Source organism: Atta colombica, unplaced genomic scaffold, assembly GCF_001594045.1.
Source record: "Atta colombica isolate Treedump-2 unplaced genomic scaffold, Acol1.0 scaffold18, whole genome shotgun sequence".
NCBI lineage: Eukaryota > Metazoa > Arthropoda > Insecta > Hymenoptera > Formicidae > Atta > Atta colombica.
This window is the reverse complement of record NW_017259271.1, coordinates 617,484-640,479: the sequence shown is the minus strand read 5'-3', so window position 1 is coordinate 640,479 and position 22,996 is coordinate 617,484.

The window sequence follows — 22,996 nt, the reverse complement described above, 5'->3', positions numbered from 1 at the left end:
AAAGATACAGATTTAAATATTGTATTAAATAGTGTTTAAATTTTTTTCTATATTTTATTCTTAAAATTATACAAAATTAAAAATTGATATTTTTTGAAATATTTTTGTCTTACTATGAAGCATTGTAGTTTGATGAAACGTCATCGAACAAAAATTCAACATAAACACATTTTAAAATAGGCCTTCTAAATTTTTAAATGCTGCTTTAAAAACATTGATATAACGATTTTTGTAGAGATAAATTTTTTCTCTTTGACATTTTTTGTAAACTTTTTAGTTCCGTCCTAGCAAACATAAATACATCTCAAATTCGTAACTCATTCTAATCTAATTTTTTGGATCGTAACAGTGTCAAAAGTTATGTGAATTTGTGGAGAATGTTCTCAAATTTGTCGTTCCATTTTATCTACAGTAATTCCATTTTATCTATAGTTACATAACAGTGATATGATTTAAATACGAAATGGTGAGAGGATTGACATATAATTCAATTATGTATTGAGATGAATTGCATATATACGAATAACATTACGGAATGCAAAATTTATCACTGTGACATCACAAATGTTAAATTGTTATTTATTTGTACATATTGATATCGACTTAATTTCTTAAATTTGAAGAAGTTTTTTTGGTTATTTCTTGTTATTAGAATTAGAAAAAATAGTTTATGTAATTTTGCAACTCTTTTTTTAAATAATAAAGAAATATATTTTTTATATGTAACAAAAAATTTTCTTAAATAAAAACTATTTTTTGTAATAAAAAGATTATGGTTATATCTTAACAAAAAAATAATTTTTTTGCTATTATTTATTTTTGTTTTTCCAGTTCAATTTATTATTTACTGTTTTGCATACCTTGTCTCCTTAACTACAATTAATTATTGAAAAAATCGAATTGCTAAGATTTGAACTTATGATCTCTAGAACAGTAATCTAATACACTTATGCTAAGTTAATCACATAATTGTGATTGAGTCATTGCCAACATTATTTATATGTTTTATTGTAATCATTCCTTATATTAATTTCATGCCTCTGCTGACAATTTAATATTATTAATATTTGAAGAGATTATATGGAAACGAAATAATACGTTGGTATTTATTCACTTAAGTTAAGAAATGATAATGATCTATCCATGTTAAATACTTATTCTTTATATTTTTGTATCTATAAAGGAAAAATCTACACGACAATATATATTATTAATTAATTGTATGAAAATAATTAATTGATAGCATAACAAAAGCTTATAGAACCTAACCTATCTTTTGGATAGACTTTATTTGCTAGCGATACTGATTATTTTGATTATTTATTGATGAATATTATTGAGAAATAATTTAAAATAGTACTTATTAATCGATCGTTTTCTTATCAATTTATCATTTGTTGTCTCTTAACATGTTTATATAACAAAATCATTTCTTTCAAAGTGCAAAAACAAATATAATGAAATGTGCTAAAACACCAAAAAAGTGATGTATAATTTACGAAATTATGTTACATTGTAGTGATGTAATTTTTTAGGAAAGTAAAATCTTATAATTTCAGTGATATAACTGTTACAGACTACATTTCTGCAGATGTAACCAAAACGTATATTATTTACATCTTTTTCCATTATGGCTTAATGATGTAAATGTATTTTGTATTTGTTATGTAACTTAATTACGTTTAATTTACATAATTATTGTATGTTAAATGCTAAATACATAACAAAGACATGTAACAAATATACTTATTAGGTGTACAACTTTACTTCTGCCGTTTTTTTCCGAAATTCGAGGCTTTATTGTAAAAAACTGGTTATACATTTATGATTCAAAGTATTGTCCATCGCTGGCCACTACTTTCTCCCATCTTTCGGGTAGCGTACGAATCCCGCGTCAAAAAAACTGGTCATCTTTTGAGGCTATCCACGAATCGATCCAATTTTTTACTTCTTCATAAGACCGGAAGTGCTGGTCAGCCAGACCGTGTGCCATTGATCGAAACAAGTGATAGTTAGAGGGAGCAACGTCTGGAGAATACGGCGGGTGGGGTAGGACTTCCCATTTCAACGTTTCCAAGTATGTCTTGACCACATTCGCAACATGGGGTCGAGCATTTTGCATGCTGCAAAATCATTTATCGTGTCTCTCGTTGTATTGCGGCCGTTGGTCTTTCAATTGCGTTCGATACCGATCGCCTGTGATTGTTTCAGTCGGTTTTAACAGTTCATAATGCACTACGCCGAGCTGGTCCCACCAAATACAGAGCATGACCTTGGAGCCGTGAATATTCGGTTTGGCCGTCGACGTGGAAGCATGGCCGGGAACTCCCCATGATTTTCTGCGCTTGGGATTATCGTAATGAACCCATTTTTCGTCCCCAGTCACAATGCGATGCAGAAATCCCTTCCGTCTTTGCCTTTCAAGCAGCTGTTCACAAGCAAATAAACGCCGTTCAACATCTCTCGGCTTCAATTCGTACGGCACCCAATTTTCTTGCTTCTGAATCATTCCCATGAGGCGTTTTGAAATGGCTTGTTGAGTCACTCCCAATGATCGTGCCAATTCTTCTTGATTTTGACACGAGTCTTGCTCAAGTAATCCAATTCTGCATCTTCGAAAACCTTCTGTCTTCCACCGCTATGCCGGTCTTCGACGTCAAAATCACCAATCATTCTTGAAACCACTCACGACACGTTCTTTCATTAATAACGGCCTCATAAATATTTGAGAGCATTTCGATGAACCTCAGCCGCAGATTTCTTCATATTGAAGCAAAAAATTAAAGCCTCCCGCAAATGACAAGAATTTGGCTCGTAAAGTGACATTTTCAATCGAGAATAACTTTCTGATGAAGACACAAATCGACTAATATTTCTATGGGGTTATGTTGACAGATGCCCAAGTTTATTGTATGACGTCTATGATCTATTTATTTCGACCACCACTTACCACTAAAGCCATTTATAGGAAAACGGCGGAAGCAAAGTTGTACACCTAATATATCAGGATATCTCGTTTACGCCAAAGCTGTCTTGTTATAAAACAGACGTCTGAATAATAACAAAAAAATTATATAATGTCATATAGTCATATTTGCTGGGGTAAAAACACATTTTTAAAAAAGTAAGTATTTACGCAATAAAACTTTATACAAAAAAAGTATAATACTTAAATAAGAAAATAATTATAGCAATTTTACAATAAATTTCTTAATTGTAAAAAATATTTTACAATTAAGAAAATCTACTTTAAAATACTTTTATATGAAATTTTATTCGATGATGTTTTTAAAACTGCAGCATTTTAAAATAAAATAAAAATAAATTAAAAATATCAGTTTTTAATTTTTCGTTATTTGGATACGTTATTTAGAAATATCATAGAAAAAAATTTAAACATAGAGCTTATTTAAAGCTTTATATTTTTGCGCTTTAAAATACATAGTCAAAACTTATCTACATATATTTTCTTTCACTGAGATATTTAACTTTTCATAAAATGATTTTCGTAAAAAATATTAGCGACAAAAATATTAGTGTCAAAATATTTGTGAGCACTCTTGCACATAGATCTACATAGAAAATATTGTTTATTGGACTATTAAAATAATTATGTAGGATACTAAAGCTGGTTGATGAAATGACAAAATTTTTTGCAACAGTGTTCATTATGTTTGATCATTCTACATAATAGTATTTTGATAATCTATCAAAATGATTTTCGGATGTATTTAATTTAATTTTTAAATATTTTAACAAAGCTATTCTTTCTATATGTTCTTAATATATTTGTATCAAATACTGAACAAACTTAAAAGTGAATTTCCGAATATACGAAGAAATTGTTGTTAAAAATAAGTAAATTTACATATTCATAAAAATAGTAACAAAGAAATAAATCATATGATAGAAAATACAGCCAAATGTGAGCCAATAAAATACACTTCGTGTGATTTAAAATTAATATATTATAAATCAGTTTACAGACGTTTTGAGAATTGGATCCCAAGAATTAGATCCTCTTCAGAGTATATAAATTATATACTAGTCTGTAAATTGTGGGTTGACATTAGGAATCATATCTGAAACATCATTAATATATTGCTTAGTATAAATTCTTTCTTTCTTAAGAAAACATCGGTTGTAGTATTTCACTGAATACTCAAACTCTATGTTTAAGTTTATATAAAATTATATCAATATTATCACACGAACTTGGCTGTATTTTGTATATTATTTAAACAAATTTAAGCATATAAAATATGTTGATCACAGAAATGCAAGAAATATTCTTTGTTTATATTTCCTATATTTTAATAATAGTTTTGATTATATTCAGTATTGCTATAAGTCTATTTATATTAATAAATATTTAAAAACAGTTATTTAAAAGTCTATAAATATTTACATGTTTATGTCATTAAGAAAAAGTGTTCCAATAGACTGATTAACTATTCAGTATATTGAAATACATTATATATTTTTTCCTAAAGATGTATAGTAATGCAATTGTATCTCTTCCAAAACATCAATGTAGCAAGTAAATATAATATAAAAAATTGAAGTATATATATATTTACAACATGTACTTCATTTATAATACATACTAATAAAAAGAAATTATTTATATATAACATTATATATTAAATGTGTTAAGTAAAGTCTAAACTTTCATAGTTACATGAAGTACATAACTTAGAATATTAAAAATAATAAGAAGTATATTTTCAAAGAAAAAACAGGTCGAATGAAATATCGAAATAACTAAAGATGTAAAAGATGAAAAATCCTAGAATTTTAGAATAAAAAACTCGGGAAACAATTGTTTTTTCTTACGGCTTTGATAGTTTTTTTACTCGGACATTTTTCTTAATCATTTCACGACGCTGCACTATTGTTCCAGAATTTAAGTTTTGCACTTATCTGTAAAATTTGTATGTAAAAATAGTTACAAAAGTTAAAATACTGTATAATGATTAATATCATATAATGCCGGTGGCTATAAATATGCCTTACCTTTCACTATTATTTAAATGATGTTTTGTATCATACTTCAATGTTAAAAGTTAAATAAATGTTCTATATATTATTATAAATTATACTTTACTGACACTAATGGACACTATTTTTGTTGTATAGCATGATTATAATTATACATATTCTAAATTTAAATTAGTGAGACAACGTTCATCGAATCTTTAATTATTCTTGAATCAATATTATATTGGGATCAAAGTGATTGTCTCAAAGTAATTAAAATATAGAATAAAAAAATAATTAAAATATAGAGTACAATTATATAACCAACATTATGCAACAAAACAGTGTCTATTATCCTTATAAAGTGTTATCTGCATTAATAATATATATTTATATAGCTTTTAAATATAAAATATCTATCGTTTAAATAATTATATTGAAATAACTATATGTTTTTTCATGAATTTTATGTAATTTAGTAATAAAAATACCGTTATTTATAATAAAAAATTAAGTTTTTACTTAATGTCTTCTTCCAAAGTAAAAAATGATTTTTTAATATCTAGAAGTAACGGAATTTGAAAATAAAAATCTATATGGGGCATTAAAAATAAATTATCTTAAGGATCAATCAACACAATTCGTTTTTATATCAAATTTCAATTTATATATTATCTAATCATATCGCAGAATAGAGATTTATCCAAAAATCGCAGTTGTCGAAGTCAAATCCACTTACTAATCGTTTCTTTCTTAAACAAGAGAGTTGGTTGGAGATTGACGATATCCGAGCAAATATTTAATTCGCGATTACATTATTTTCGAGGGGCGAGAACCAGGCGAACCCAGTTCCCCTGTCAACGCCAAAGCATCCCCCTTGGCACGCATACGCGTGTCTATCGAACGATTTGGAACATACTCGAACCATTCTCCGACCCTTGGAATAATAGAGATTTCACGCCGCAGGGCCCACTTCGGTTCTCACAGTAGGGGTCTGACTATCGAATGATTTCCTATTGTCCAATAGTGCAATTTATGTTCATGTTTATGTAAAGACATTTAATTTGCTGAACAGCGAGATCGTATGCCTTTAAGTATCTGTTTATAGTCCTTGGGGATCAATTTGTTTGCTAAATTATTTATTGGTCAAACGGGCAGACGAGAACGGCGTTACATGCTACCACGAATTTGTTTGATCTGCTTGATTAAGAATGGTTTGGGAAAAACAAACATTTTACATCGCAATCCATGTATTCTGTATTTTTGTATTTTTGTATCTTAAATCGCGACATATTAATTTTTTAAATATATTCAGAATCTCGATATATTGCGCAATTATAAGAAAAGAAATAAATTGTAAAGTATTGATAAGAAAATTAATATAAGAAGAAATAAATTAAAATGATGTTTCATAATATATGGAATTTATTTCAGCAGCGTATTGAGAACATAAAAACAATATTTAAATTCATATAAACATATATGTTATTTTAAGTTGATTCATAGTTCCTAATAGTACAATTTATTGGTATAATATTTGACCAAATATTGACCCAATCCTCAATGTTTAATCAATGTTTTGATAATAAATTGCTACTAGAAGTTATTTTTATGCCAGTAATGTGTAGCTACTTATAATCGAAATAATTACCTTTGGCTTATATTTTCTAGGTGATCTTGATGATTTCATACATTTCTAACATACTGACGCTTAATAACATAGAAATTGTCAAGCATCTTCTCGATATGTGAAACTTAACTTTATTTTATCAGTTAGGTGAATTATTTTACCAGAGTGACGCATCAACTCGAACTTTTTTCTTTTTATTTTAATTTATTTTCAATTTGAGTTTTTATCAGAACATCGGGAAACATTAAACAACCGATCATCCAGCCATTTGCGAGTAGTTTCCGTTCTCTCTGCAAAACATCTCTCTGGTCATTATTATTATATGTATAATTTTATTTATATTTATTTATATTCTCTTCGATTGTGTTCAATCAACGTAACATCACCTATACGTATACGATTTACATATCTGAGGAAGACTTAATCGTGAGAGCGAAATGTGTAATATATATTTGATTTTTAATCAATTATAGTATTACGTTATAAATATTTTTTGAGTTTTTAAAATATTGTTTTAAAATATTTCGTTATATTATTTGATTCTTATGTGCCTTATATACTCTCGATATTATTTTTTGAATTAAAAATCCTTCGTTTTTGTAAAAACTTATTAATACATTTCATTCATTGAATTTATTTTTTTTTTTCGTGATAAGAATATTTAATAATTCATTAATTTCATATACTTTAAAAGTATAATATCTACATTTTAAGGATGTATTAATTGGAGAAAGATGGATTAGTTACAAAGATATAGAACAAATAAATATTTTGTTTACTTACTAGACAACTAACTAAGTCATCGCAATGTATCTTATAATATGTTTCCATATATTTTGAAGTATAGATTAAAAAATACTATCATTTATTAAAATAACTTATAATTCAGACAGTAAATCATCACCAAATTTGTCGTATTATTTTTAAATGTGATTTAAAATAAACTTTTCATAATTTTTTCATAATTCTGTTATCATTTTGAAAATATATGTAAAACATTTTTAATTTTTACAATTCTATCCTTCATTTTCACTGTTAATTATTAAAAAAATATATTTAAAAATATTTAATTAAAATATTGGCTTCATATGATAGCTTTTATCTTTAAAAAAAGTAAATTTACATATCAGGAGTATTGATAAAGTCTTAATAAGGTTCCGGCTAGTTAGCTAGAATAGAAATTGAGGTCTTTTAAAGTAAAATGATAAGGTTGTTATGTAGCATATATCAAATTGTTTACAAGAACCGTATAAAAAAAGTTCTTCGAGCCCTGATTAAAATGTCTTATTTTTACCAGAATAACAATTCATGTGTTTAGAGAAAATTTTATAAAAATACTTAATAATATTTTACTAAATATTACAATTAAAAAAAGTTACACATTTATTTTCAAAAATTTATTTAAAAGTTCATGTAAAATATACAAAAGTATTAAGATAATACAAAAGTAAAATTATTATTAAATTCTGCGTCATAAATTATATATATGAATAAAATATATAAAATAAAATAATCCCAAATGAAAATGAATATTAATAAAAATATCAAAGATATTTAAAAAATGCTATATTTTTTTAGATATTGGGAGTACAAGTTCGGTCCGTTTCCCTAAAGATAGCTCCAGCTGTTGTGAATGGTTCATAGTGACAGCTGATTTTGGCGGTTTCAGAGAGATTAAACATGCTAATAATATTCAGTTTATATCGCTTTGAGTTTCATACAAAAACCTTGATTTTTACTGTGTTTGAAATGTCGAATTTTGTGTTAACCTGCAAGCAGCATTTGCGGGAGGTTTTCTGCTTTAATTGGAAGAAAAGTGCGGCTGAAGTGCCCATCGAATGTTTGTCGAAGTTTATGGTGACACTGCTCCAACTGATAAATCATGTAGGGAATGGTTTCGACGTTTCAAGGATGGAGATTTCAGCGTTGAAGACAAGTCTCGCTCTGGACAGCCAAAAAAATTCGAAAACAAAGAATTAGAGACATTACTCGAAGAAGATCAGAATTAAACGCAAGAGGAGCTTGCAGAATCATTGGAAATAACTCAACAAGCCGTTTCTGTACGATTGAGAGCCATGGGAATGATTCAAAAAACAAGGAAATTACCTTATGAACTAAAACCGAGAGACGTTAAAAGGCGATTTTTCACTTGCGAACAGCTGATTCAAAAACAACAGAGAAAAGGTTTTTTGCATCAGATTGTGAGTGGAGATGAGAAGTGAATATTCTACGACAACCCCAAGAAGAAAAAATACTACGCTAAGCCCGGTCAATCGTTGCCATCGATCTCAATACCGCGGCCGAACATTCATGGTTCGAAGATCATGCTTTGTATCTGATGAGACCAAAAGGGTCTTGTTTACTATGAGCTGCTGAAACCTGGCGATTCCATTACGGGTAATCGGTATCGGCTACAATTGATTCGTTTGAGCCGTGTATTGCGAGAAAAATGGCCGGAATACGAGCAAAGATGATAAAGTTATTCTTCTTCATGACAACGCTTGGCTTCATGTCGCTAAAGTCGTAAAAAAATATTTGGAAATGTTCAAATGGGATGTTTTACCTCACCCGCCGTATTCTTCGGACATTGCTCCTTCTGATTACTGGTTGTTCCGAAGATGCAGCAAGTCACCGATTCACTTCTTTCGCAGAAATCGAAAATTGGCTGCAAAATTGGATCGCCTCCAAAGACGAATCATTTTTTCGAGATGGAATTCGAAAATTGCCTGAGAGATGGGAAAAAGTAATAAGCAGCGATGGACAATACTTTAATTGATCTGTTCATTTTGTTTTGAAATAAATGCACAAAAAAACGGACCGAACTAATTTGTACTCCCAATATTTTTAACATTTGTTTAAAATATTCATATTAATTGATATAATTAATTATCCACGAGCAGAATAATAACAAAATTAGTAATGTTTCAATAAATGTTAGATGACATAAAAATAATAAGAATAATAATATTTTAGATAAAGAATTAAACAGTAAAAGTTAAACAGAATCGTCTTTAGACTTTTCATTCTTTTTATCATTTATTTGGCATTAGCCAATAATCATTGTGTATTTCGCTGATCGATCCCAATTTTTAGCATTATTAAAAATATTTTCTAATGCTTTATTAAAATCTTTTTCTGTTATGGATTCACCATTTTTATCTATGTAATTATCACAAGACAAGTCTGTAATATAAAGTACATATTACACTTTTATATAATGGAATTATAAATAAATTTATTATTTTATATTTTGGTAGTGTTTGGTTTTGATCATCTAAAAAATGATTGGAGCATCAAGTAAAACAAGTCTCAAATTTATTATAGCTAGCCATTAATTATAGGAACATCAAACGGAGACACTCTCGTGTCTTTAAATCGACTTTATGGATCTCACGCCCTCGCTTTTGGTCGTTCGCATTTTTCGAAATTTCTACGAATACCAAATATTATTTCGTATAACCTTGTTTTAAAATTTAAAAGATTCTGTTATCCGCTGCGAGCAATTGTTTTTAAATGATAAATTACTTAATCAATTAAGGAATCAGAGTATCGATTGCATATATGTACACTTAAATCTAGTGTTAAATTTAACCTAACGTGAATCAAATTGACACAATATAGTATCAAATTTAACTATCGTTTTGATAAAAAATAACGATATATTGTATTTAGTAAGAGCAGTTACTGCGGTGACTCATGTTAGGTTAAATTTGATACTATAAGTATACTAACTAATATAACAGTGTATATTACTGTTTAATAAATCTCTATTTATTTTCAATAGTTATATTTTGACGAAATCGAGACTGCCAAAAGCAATGTATACGTTTAAAGGGCTATTGCCTCGTTTTTGCAACTGATGATTCGTGTATAGTCGTTTCTACTGGTGTGAAAATGTGAATGTGAATGTGGGTCGTGTGTGTATGTGTCGTTGTCTCGCACCAAATGAATTCTGTGAAGACGGATATTTGTGGCGATGCAATCACCATAATATATTGACACATAATATTGATAATCGAGAAAAATATGTACTAATAAAAAATACTATCCGAGAAGAATTTTATAAAAAATTGTTTCTTTAATGACATATTTATCTTTGAATTGGCGTACTGCTATGATTTGAATGGCTAAATGTCCAAAAATTTTTTTAATATCGTCAGAATCGATTTGTGTATATTTTCCTCTGTTAGATGTTTCAATGATGTCTTCTACAAAATAAAACATTATATATTATTATATTTTTTTAAAATGTGTATAAATATCTAAATTAATAAAATTATTAATTAATAATAAAATATAAAAACTAACAAAATCGGAAATTCTTTATCTTCAATTAGCCTCTGCCCAGATAGCACAAGATATTCATTTAATATCCGTTATTGATCCAGAATATACATAAAATATATGGGATATTATATATGATATATGTCCATGAATGAACGAATGAAAGTATATTTATATAATATGGATATATATGTACAGCTATGATTATCTATAATATATCCATGCATATAAAATAAATATTTATTTTATATACATAAATATACATTCATAGACGAATGTTGTACTGATATTAATTTATATCAATAGATATTCAGAAATATGCTTTTCATATATGGTATATCGGCTGAACGAACATTCACGGATCTGCCTAGTATATATTTACTGGCGAATATTGTATGTATATTGTGAATATACTTTCATTTCGAAATATACATGAATAAATATCCATGAATAAGTTTTGTTATAAAAATACGAAATTAAGAATAGTAATTGTAACAGTATAACGACTTAATCGCATGCAATTAGTTTAATGTATTAAGTTACCGTTCTAAGGATTATATATTCGAATCTTATCGGTGAGTTATTTTCAAAAATTAATTGTAATTAATGAAATATATAGTGTGTGTATGTATATACCAGGTGTATAAGTTTAAATCCGCTGTTTGCTCATAGATGGCATTAGTGAGTGTACAAAGCTACCCTGGGCACACAACACACTTTTTTTATGTGTTTGACATCTGTCAACATTAACCAGTGCACATCATTAGCAATTTCATACAACACATACATTTTTTCTTTCGTAATCATGTCTAGTTTTTTGCTAAAAAAAAAAGCATATGAGGGAAATTTTGCTTTTCAATTTGAAGAAATCATCTGCCGAATCGCATCGAATGTTTGTGGAGGCCTATGGCGACAATGCTTTATCGGAAACAACATGCAGAGATTGGTTTCGCCGGTTCAATGACGACAATTTTGACCCGAGACAAAAAGCGTGAAAATCGGCCCAGAAAGGTTGAGGACTATCAATTGCAGGCTCTTTTGGACGAGGACGATACAAATCGCAAAAAATGCTTGCCGAGCAATTGGATGTTTCTCAAGCAGCCATTTCCATGCGGTTACATGTCATGTGTGGGGGAGGTTCAAAAGATCGGAAAATGGGTGCCGCATGAACTGAACGATAGGCAGATGGAGCGACGCCAAAACACATGCCAAATTCTGCCTGCCAGACAAAAAAGAAAGTCGTTCCTGCGTCGGATTGTGACAGGCGATGAAAAGTGGATCTATTTTCATTATCCTAAATGCAAGAAATCTTGGGTTGATCTCGCCCAACCATCAACATCTTCCTCAAGACCAAATCGCTTCGGCCAGAAGACGATGCTGCGTTTAGTGGGATCAGGAGGGTGTCATCTACTACGAGCTGTTAAAATCTGATGAAACTGTTAATGCTATCACCAACAACTGATCAAATTGCATCATGCTCTGCGTGAAAAAAAGGCCGCATTATCGGAAAAGACATGACAAGCTGATTTTCCTCTACGACAACGTACCATCGCACACGTCAACAATAGTCCAAAACTACTTGGAGACACTCAACTGGGAAGTGCTACCCCATCCTGCTCATCAGACCTGGCACCTTCTGACTATCACTTGTTTTCGTCGACGGGCCACGCGCTCGTTGAGCGGCACTTCGATTCTTATGAAGACGTCCGAAAATGGCTTGATGAGTGGTTTGCCTCGAAAGATGAGGAATTTTTTGGCGTGGTATACACAAATTGTCCGAAAGATGGGAAAAATGTATAGTTAGCGAGGGCAAGTACTTTGAATAAATTTGTTTTTGCTTCCTAGGAAAAAAAAATGTGTTTTTCTGATTAAAAAATCTAGCGAATCTAAGTTTATACATCTGGTAGACTATATCCTATTTTGAAAAATGATCTAGGTGGTTCTTGCCTTTGTGTATAAATTTCTTTAGGATAACAGGTATGGTGAAAGCTTTAAAATGAGCTATAGGCAGCTCTGAAGGATTTTACAAATGAGGTAGTAAAATATTTTTGATTTTTATTAAGCAACTTTGTATTAGCGTGGGGATAGCAGTGGAATTTAAACCTTTGTCTAATTGCGGAAAAATAAAAGTAAGTGGATAGCCATTATCTAAAAGAATACTTATTAATATCTTTGAAATTTTTTTGATCATATTGCAGATGGGAAAGTAAAAGAATTCTATTCATACCATACACTACATCTTTCTTGACAAATAGGATGATTTGAATAGAAGCTGAGGTATCTATCCGATGACGTTAGTTTAGAATATCTGTCAAAAATGATAAAATGTCATGTAATATTACTGTGACATTCAAAAAGTTGAGTCTATTGTCATTACTAATCTCGATCGTGAATTGCAATCTTTCGTGCATAGAATTAAAAGTGTCTAATAATGTAATTTAATTGTGACTGTGGAGCTGCAAAGATAATGTCATCCACATATATTTGTAATATAAAGGCAATTGCAATGACAACCTCTCCATAGCCTGCTATTGCATATATTAAAATTCAATAAAAAAAAAATAATAATAATAATAAATAATAATAATAAATTCAGATGAAAACACATATATGAAAATAAAGAGAGACCTAATAAGAAAGTTTACTAATGAGTTGCGCAAAAGTGGTTTGAATAAACAGACAAATATCGATCAGCTATCTGATATATTATCTACCCTCTTATAATTCCTTCCTACATCGTTGAATTCCCTTTCCTAGTATCCTTCCTACATCATTTCAATTACCATTTCCCTTGTTAGATGGCAAGATCATTTCCATTATCGAATGTTCTAATATTACATCTCAATGTTCAATAGTATTAAGACCCATTTGATATCGCTGCATTTTATAATTGCATTTAGGACTCAATTTTTTCTTTTTTAATTAATTTGAACAATCTAATATTAATCAGCAGGTATTTACTATTTAGTTTTTGTAATAATCTTTAATAACTGACGTTAAATTTCTTAAATGTAAAGTAGTCGATGTAATGACACAATTATTTTGTGGTATCATTTATTACAATATAATATTATTAGTGTAAGGTTATTATTATGTTTATTGTCAGTGCAAAAAGAACATGAAGCATGTATGCATTTGTATTACATTAAGTTCACTGTATCAATCTATTGTATATTCGAGAAAAAGCTCACGATATAATAAGACCTCATACGATTGTGACTTCTGGAATCAACTAACAATTAGTTACGATGTGAAGCTGCTTGAATCTAGTAGTAGTAGTAGCGAGTACAACATGCACTTTTTATATTTTAATGATTGAACATCTTGCGTATCAATAACATTTTTTTAATTATTTTCTAACATTGAAAAGGATATAGAAAAGGAACCAATAGGGATCGAATTTGCTTTGCAATGGTGGCGCTAGATGGATGCTCGCTCTGCGCAAACTTGTTTTTTTCCCCTCTCTGCTGTGAAAATGTTCGCGAAGCGATAGTCAATCGAGTTGGAATAGCGAAACAGTTCAACAGTCGCGAGATAAGTTAAAGTTAAGTGAAAAGATGCTAGTGTTGCTAAATATTCTGGTGAAAATTTTTCTCAGAATTTTTCATATAATTTTTAAGAATTTCTATATAATTTTACAATTTTTTCACATTTTTTAGACAAATTGGAAACATTTTTCAGAAATTCTATATCTTTTTTCAAAATTTTTCATATTTATTAATTATGAATATTGTAAGATTTCTAAGATTTTTTGTAAATATAATTTCTGAAATATTATAAAATCTAAAAAATTTATAAATATTTTTAAAAATATTACAGGTTGAAAAATTTCAGAATATTTCAAAATTCATCTGTATGAAAAGTTCTGAGAAAAGACGTAAACTTTCCAAATATTTCTAAGTATTTTTGAAATATGTTTCAATTCATATAAAAATTATGAACAAAAATTTTCGCCAAGATAAAACTGTACATTTACAATATTACACATTGGCCTTCGGACCGAATCTCTTTGGATATGATACGATTGCGATCTGAATTTAATACGGCGATTAGGCAAGATGAACTAGCAGGATTTAAGTCAGAACTCGTAATCAGTCTCCGCAAGGCATGTAATTGCGTAATTGAAGGCAAAGCTCACGAGATTGAGAACGCAGATAACGCAGATTGTTGAAGAGCTAAATAAACTCGACAAATAACAAGCAAAAATGAGATTGAAAAAGAGATTTATCATATTTGAGGCTATTCAGATATAATTATTAAAGAAAATGGATGAGTTAGCTGACGAGGATAAAACGGAAAGAGACCTTCGAACAAAGATACTTTAAAGTGAAAGCTTTATTGAAATGATTTTATAAGACACGACTGTAGTCCGGTAACACAAATGCGATTGTGTAATTATTACAACATATACCAAGCGGTACAAAAAGCGACGCGTCGGACATGAACATTTACATCAGAAAACGAGACGGTCATTCTTTTCCGACAAACGAAAATTCTCGATCGTATATGTAACGCGACAGAATATGTATCGTCAGGTGTAGATGCTAGAGTCAAGTTGCTTATGATAAAATTTCCTCGTTTCGATAATAAAATCGAGGAATGGAAACATTTTTTGGACAGTTTTCGTTCAATTATTCATAACAAATCGCATTTATCTAATGAGAAATTTCAATACTTAATTTTGTTGATTTTGGGTGACGCAACGAAGATTATAAAATCCATTGATTTGACGAGCGAAAACTATATCGCAGCGTAAGAATTGTTGTAGCAGCGATTTGACGATCCCCATTTGTTTAAGAAAAGGTAAATAAAGTGTCTATTTTCAATGCCCACTATAACGAAAGAGTCCACTAAAGCTCTTCGAGATTTGATTAACTATACTTCTAGGCTTTTACGAGTATTAAAAATTTTAGATTCATTAACAAATGCATAGGACGACTTTATTACTGAAAACCATAATTAACATAAAGACACTATGAGCATGGGAGGAAGAAATTATAACGCTGACTGACATGCTACAATTTCAACAGAAATGCCAGATTCGTTACAACGAATTAAATTGAGGCTAGTTGCAAAGATAGAGAAATTCATCAAAAAAGGTGGCAAGAGATCTTTTGCGACAGGACAAAATTGCATTCCATGGCCAAGATCGAGACAAATCAAAAATATCTTTAACAGTCTCTATTAATTCAAATAAATGTTATTTATACAATGGCAACCGTTATATATATTTCTGTGAGAAGTTTCTAATCCATAATTGATCAAATCAAGGAAGAAAAGCGATTAAGACTCTGCCTAAACTGCTTAAAAAATGACCATTAGCGTGCAGGAGCCATTGCAAAGAATGCGAGGAAAAGCATAACACTTTATGCCACATACCATAAGATGATCAGAGTAAAATCTGAAGGTTCTGAATCTCAGGATAAATCTAATAGCGAATATTTAGCCAATGTATCTGGTCATCACTCTTCAAGTAAAGTGAAAGGGTGTCAAATGCTTATGGCGAAAGTCGTAGAAGCGGTTGGAATTAGCGCAATGGAATCGGTACTTTATTACGCGTGCTTCTTCATAGCGCGAACGAGGCAAACGCAAGCATTAGGATTCAAGAGTGATAAAGTTTCCGAAATCGTTACTGATTGAATGAGATAGAAAACAAGATAATTCTTGCAATGTGCATATTAAGTTAAAACATTCAATCACTTCGAGATCCTTATGTAACATTTAATCATACCTAAGATCACTAAAAATTTACTATCTCCTAAAATAGATCCCAAATCGTTGAAGGTTCCTAGAAATCTTAAACTGATTCCGAGTTTTTTAAGACTAATTCGATAGATTTCTTGATAGATGCCGAATTTTTCTTTGATTTGCTAGAATCGGGCAAAATCGAACTTGGCATCAATTAATATTGTAAAATAATGAATTCGGATGAATAGTGGTAGATCAATGCCATCTGAGATGAAAGATCAATTTTACAAACGAAAGACATTGTGATGATTCATTAAAAACTGAGGACACTTTAAATTTGGACATTTTGAAAATTGGAAAACTACGGCTGTGACGAAACACGACAGTTATCAGCATTAATGAAACATATTGTGAGCAGTATTTCGTACAAACCACTGCAAGCAAATGACGGTAGATTTATAGTAACGTTACCTTTTCACAAGAATATGTCTATCGGAGATAACAAGGACATAGCCTTAAAAAGACTGTATGTCAAGTCGAACATAAATTCAAGGATAATGAAGTATTTCGAAAGCGTTATATTAAGTTTATGTTAGAACATGTAGAACTGGAATATATGTCAGAGTAAACAAGTTTCTCAAGCCTTTGAAAATGTAGTTTATTTCTTTCATCATAGATTGTTCAAGAAAGAAGAGAACAATAGTAGCACTGCGAGTTATCTTCGATGCTTCTATCAAGAACAATAGAGGAACAGCTTTGAACGGTACATTGCTGATTGAATTATTGCAAGATAATTAAATTGATATTATTGTATGATTTCAATTCCACGAGGTAACCGTAATGGCTGACCTGTAAAAAATGTATTGTCAAGTCTTAACCGTCACCCTTCAGATCAAGATTGGCAATTTTCTTCCGATGTCCGTTAAAAAAATATTGACTAAGTACTGTCACATATAGATAGGCCTACGCGTCTTACTTGACAGTACGATATTTGAGACAGCTCGCAACTGAAGATTCAAAACGTTATCCATTAGCGGCGCACGCGTTATTAAATGGCACCTATATAGATGACATAATTTCGGAGATAAATACAATCGAAAATGCACAAATTTTACAAGAGCAATTAACTCTTCTACTAGTAGAAAGTGGTTTCAAAACGCACAAATAGTGCTCGAATTCGGAGAGCGCGCTGCAGAATGTACTTCTAGACTTATTAGGTGCTTGAATTAATTCTCGCTATTTTTTGCTACAAAGCTCATATTTATTTCATTAAAAAGGTACCTGATGTTTTATTCACAATATTGCCATCGAAAGCTACAATCTTTTTCCATTTTTCGGATAACAAATGGATTCCGTGATAGAAAGATTTTGGTTCTTTCGAGGTAATTCAGTCATCAGCCATTTTTTTATATCTCCGAAAAAGTTAAAATGCTGCTCAGAAAGACCATGCATCAACCAAAACAAATGGTAATCTGAAGGAGCAATCTGTCTAGTGAATAGAACGGATAAAGTAAGACATCCCATCCAAGCGTCTCCAAGATTCCCTTCACTGGTTCTGCAACATGTGGTCGTTTTTTTAAATGGAGAAAATCTTCTAATCCCCTTCATAAAATTGAACTCTTGCAGGTACCATCATGAAGAGGCAAATACTCCCGAGTGTGACCTAATCCGGGAACAGTGTGGAGTAGGATAGTTCGACGTCCTCGTCCTAGGGGTTCCTAGGTCCAAATGAATGATCCTTTTAAACGCTTATATATTTCAATTCATTTTTGAGCCATCTTTAGAGACAAATTAATTTTATAATTACAATACTTACAAACTCACTCTAGTGAGCCACCTCTACACATTTACGAAAACTTTATTGAAAAATGATTCTAATAACAATCCAAATTGTGTTCAAATTTTATAGAACAAAATTAGTAAAAAAAAACCGAGTGAATTTTTATATCACAATAAGAAGGAAACTCATAGTAATGAGGATTCATCATGTCGCATTCAATTATGTTCTATTAATTTAATCAAAAATTAGTTTTTGATTCGACAGCGAATTAAAATTGTTTAAATCAATGAAATAACTTTTAAATTTAGTTGTAATTAAGAAACGTTTCTTGGAAAAACATTTCAATATGATTGTAATTTGAAAAGAAATCAAATACCAAGTCAAAATTTTTTTTTCAATAAAATGGTCTTAATACTTAATAATGAAAGAACGACACTAACTAATTGGCAATTCAACAACTTCGACATTTTCAACATTTATTGTTCATCAGTCATAAAATAAGCTTTTTTTTGGGAAGCCCTTCCATATCCGTTTGCAGATTGAGAATGCGTTTACTTTCTGATGTACAGCATTTTCGAAAACAATCTCTTTCTGAGATATTTCATCCAAAATTACAATGTTTTCCCAATCGAACTCCTGCAATCGGTGATGAGTTGTGTTTCACCGAATGTGATTCGTGTGCTCAACAATTTTCGTCTTCAGCTGTCTGTCCATATAATTCGCATCGCAGTCTTTACAACAAATCTTATGACATTCGATTTCATATTATACGGAAGTGGATCTTTAGCACCTCAATAAATTCCCGTAATTTGTTAACATTATGAAACGATATCCTAATATTACTGTTTAATCTATTAAATTTTTTTTGAAGTAGTAGAAAACAAGGAACAATAAACCAGGAAGGTTCTTCTCTCACAGATTTCGGTGTTATCGCAGATTTCTTACTTTTAAATTTAATAATATTTTTCAAACGGTTATTGATATTATCAAAAATGAATTCCAATGCATAATCATTCTCTAACAAAATTTTAATTACAAAACTTAACAACAATTTAACAAAACAAATATTATCAAAGCGAAATTTCAGATTCGAAAGCAACATTACTCTATCTACCAAACTGTACCTCGTATCTTTCTTTTGAGAGATCGGGTGATGAAACAAAAAATTTAAGTATCTATCCGAAAACGTTGGTTTATGGTATACCAATTAAATTCAATTATATTATTATTAACAATTAAAGTGACATCTAAAAAGATTCAATCTGTCACCGACCTTTATAGTAAACTGGATCCTTGGATGTTAGGAGTTAAAAATGTCAAGAACAGAATTGATCAAATTGGCAGGTGCCGTCATAATTACATCATCTACATATCTATAATAAAAAATAACGGCGATTAATGACAAGGCTTTACTTTCCAACTTTCGCATGACCAAATTCGCAGCAATGGAAGAAAACGGAAAACCCATGGGAGTGCCATAATTCTATTTATGTATAATATTATTAAAAGTAAAAAAAGCAGAATTTAAAACAAAATCGACTATATTAATGAATTCATCCTTTGGTAAACAATCCCTAGAAATATATTGCCATAATCATTACAATCAATAAAATTAAAGAAAATTCATTATTCAAATAAGTGTCATTAAGTTACTCGACAAGTTGAAAACTATTCTTAATATGGCTAACCGGACCGCTTAAGGACTGTTTTAATAATTATACTATGTAGAAAAATTGCCGATTGATACTATTCAATGAAGAGACTATTATATGAAAAGGACTATTATATATGAAAAGGACAATTTTGCTTTTTTGAAGAGCATAAGTTCTCGGAAGCATTCCATCATTGCAAAGTAATATAATAAGTTCTGTATTTAGAATTTTACTTATAGAATTTTAGGATATATAAGTCGCATCACCTCGTCGTTTCACCTCACAAATCCGCAATTTTATCACAATTCCTTTTGTGGGATATTTTTTAATAATTTCATATGTATCTACATCTTGGAGCATCTCAGTTACTTCTGAAACATACATTTGTTCCAAAGCAACCATGATATTACCTTTATTAGCTCGGATAAATATGACATTATTATTCATTTCTTTAATAAAAATTCTAGTTTCTTTAGCGTTTCTTTAACTAACTCTAACAATTTTTATCTACTTCGTTATGTTGTCGTATGTAACTTTATTACATTTGACTGAATTTGTAAAAACATAATCTTTAAAAATAGTAGTAAAAAAAATTGAAAATTTAAGAAAATTACAGGTGATGGGCGTATTTTGTTAAACAAAAAAAAATTTTTTTCTTTATAACTCTAAAGTACTCTTGAAATTGTACAACTTTTGTTTAAAAAATTTTTTTCCATTTTTTTATATTTCCGACAATATTCGGCTCGAAAGAAAAATCATTTTTTTTCAAAAGGATGTTTCACCCCTTAAACATGAGTTAGCGTACGTATAAAAAAATACGTGTCTCTTAGATTTACAATATATTTCATGGAGAATCAAATTGGTTCCGGACAGTTGTAAAACTTCCCTTGTCAATTACTTTTGTGGAAGTTGAATCTTGTAATAATCAGAAACCAAAAAATCGTTGTCTTTGTACCTCAAAAAACTTAATTCTTCTAATGCGATTGTTAATGAAATATATTGATTTCCAGTCTTTTTTTCAATTCCTTCTTCCTTATTTCTCTTATCACGGAGTGCGTAATTCGTAAACTTATTATCCATTTCTACAATATATCTTTAAATGTACAAAGTTTTTTATAGTTAGGAGATAATTTTGCATTACTATCGTATAAAAAATCTAATTTAATTTTTGATTTTATTAAATGTATCGAAAACAATAACTGCAAACTATCTATTAATAAGCGGATTTCGGTTTCGAACATTCACTCCTCATATCAAATCATCTTCCCTATAGCATAACGAATTGATATATAATAGATAAAAATTGTTAGAGTTAGCTAAAAAAACTAGAATTTTTATTAAAGAAATAAATATTAATATCATATTTACCCTGATAAAGGTAATATCATGATCGCTTTGAATAAATAAATGTATGTTTCAAAAGTAACTGAGATGCTCCAAGATGTAGATACATATGAAATCATTAAAAAATATCCTACAAAAGAAATTGTGACAAGATTGCGGAGTTTACTTGTGAGGTGAAACGATACGACTTATATATTCTAAAATTCTATAAAATAAAATTCTAAATACAGAATGTTACTATCATTTTCAAGAATTAATTAGTAACGCTTTCGTATATACACTATCCATGCTCATATGCGTAAATAATTGTCGTCAAAACGATAAAATATATAAATCAACGAATAAGAAAATTAACATGATTGATATTTGTAATGTTGCAAATTATAAATAATGTTAAGAGTTATAATCATTTTTATTATTTCTCCTTAAAGTGAGTTAAACTATTTTATTCATCTCCGCACATTATTTCTTTATAATATCTTAAGATTATTCTCTTAAAGTTATTTTCAATTTTACACTTTAATATCTTATTTACTTGTCGTTTACGTAATAATTTCAAAACGTATATATTATACTTAATGAAATCATTTCTAAATGTTTATACACAATAAATTTATATTTTGTATCTTTACTTATTCTACTCATTACAATAATGATACTCGATGAAAAAATGTTTTAAACATAATGACTTCTTGCACCATGAGAATATTTTACTGCAGTTATATTATTGCAACCTTCGATATCACATGTTGTTGAATTTTTGTCAAAATTAAATTCTGCTGGATTTCCTTCTGGTCTTTCATTTGTATAACTTTTAAATCACGAATATTTAATAAATTGTAATATCGCAAGGATAACAATTGATTATGTATCAGAGATTTTATTATATTATTAATTTTATTATATTATTTCATTTATGGTATGTAAATTTATATTACTTTCTAATAATAAAACAATATCTGAAAATCTTTTAGCAAAATTTTTCCAAATTCTAAATCCGTAAATATCTAATGGTTGTATTTTGTAGTGTCTTTCGATATAATCATAATAGTAATATATTTTCCTGCAGGTGTTAAATCTGAAATAATATTGGGATATATCCAATCCATAAATCGATAAGAAGAGTGCTATTAGAATCAATGTTAGAAAATAAGCTTCTTCTAACCACATTTTAAAATAATCTGTAAGAAGAAATATAAATGTTGAATTAATAACTATCTTATGACTGTTATGAGGTTCTTAAATAAAATACAATATAAAATATATCACAGAAATCAAATTTATAATTTCATTATATTATTCCGTTTATGCAAATTTAGATTTACTTTTTAGTAAAACGGTATTTGAAAATGTATTGTAAAAGGAAATTTATTTAATTATCTGGTCATTTTACTAGATTTCGATACTTTTACAATAATATTTATTGGTGTAAATAAGGTTTCTTGTATTTTTGGTCCAAATAATATTAATTTCCAAATATATTAATTTCTTTCAATATGATGATGATGAAGTAAAGGTGACGATAAATAAAGTTTCCATTACACGATTGTTACTGGTTGTATAAGTATGTTGACGATATAAATTACACAGTACACTCTATTTTCTTTACTCCTTCATTAACAATGATCTTCCAGAATG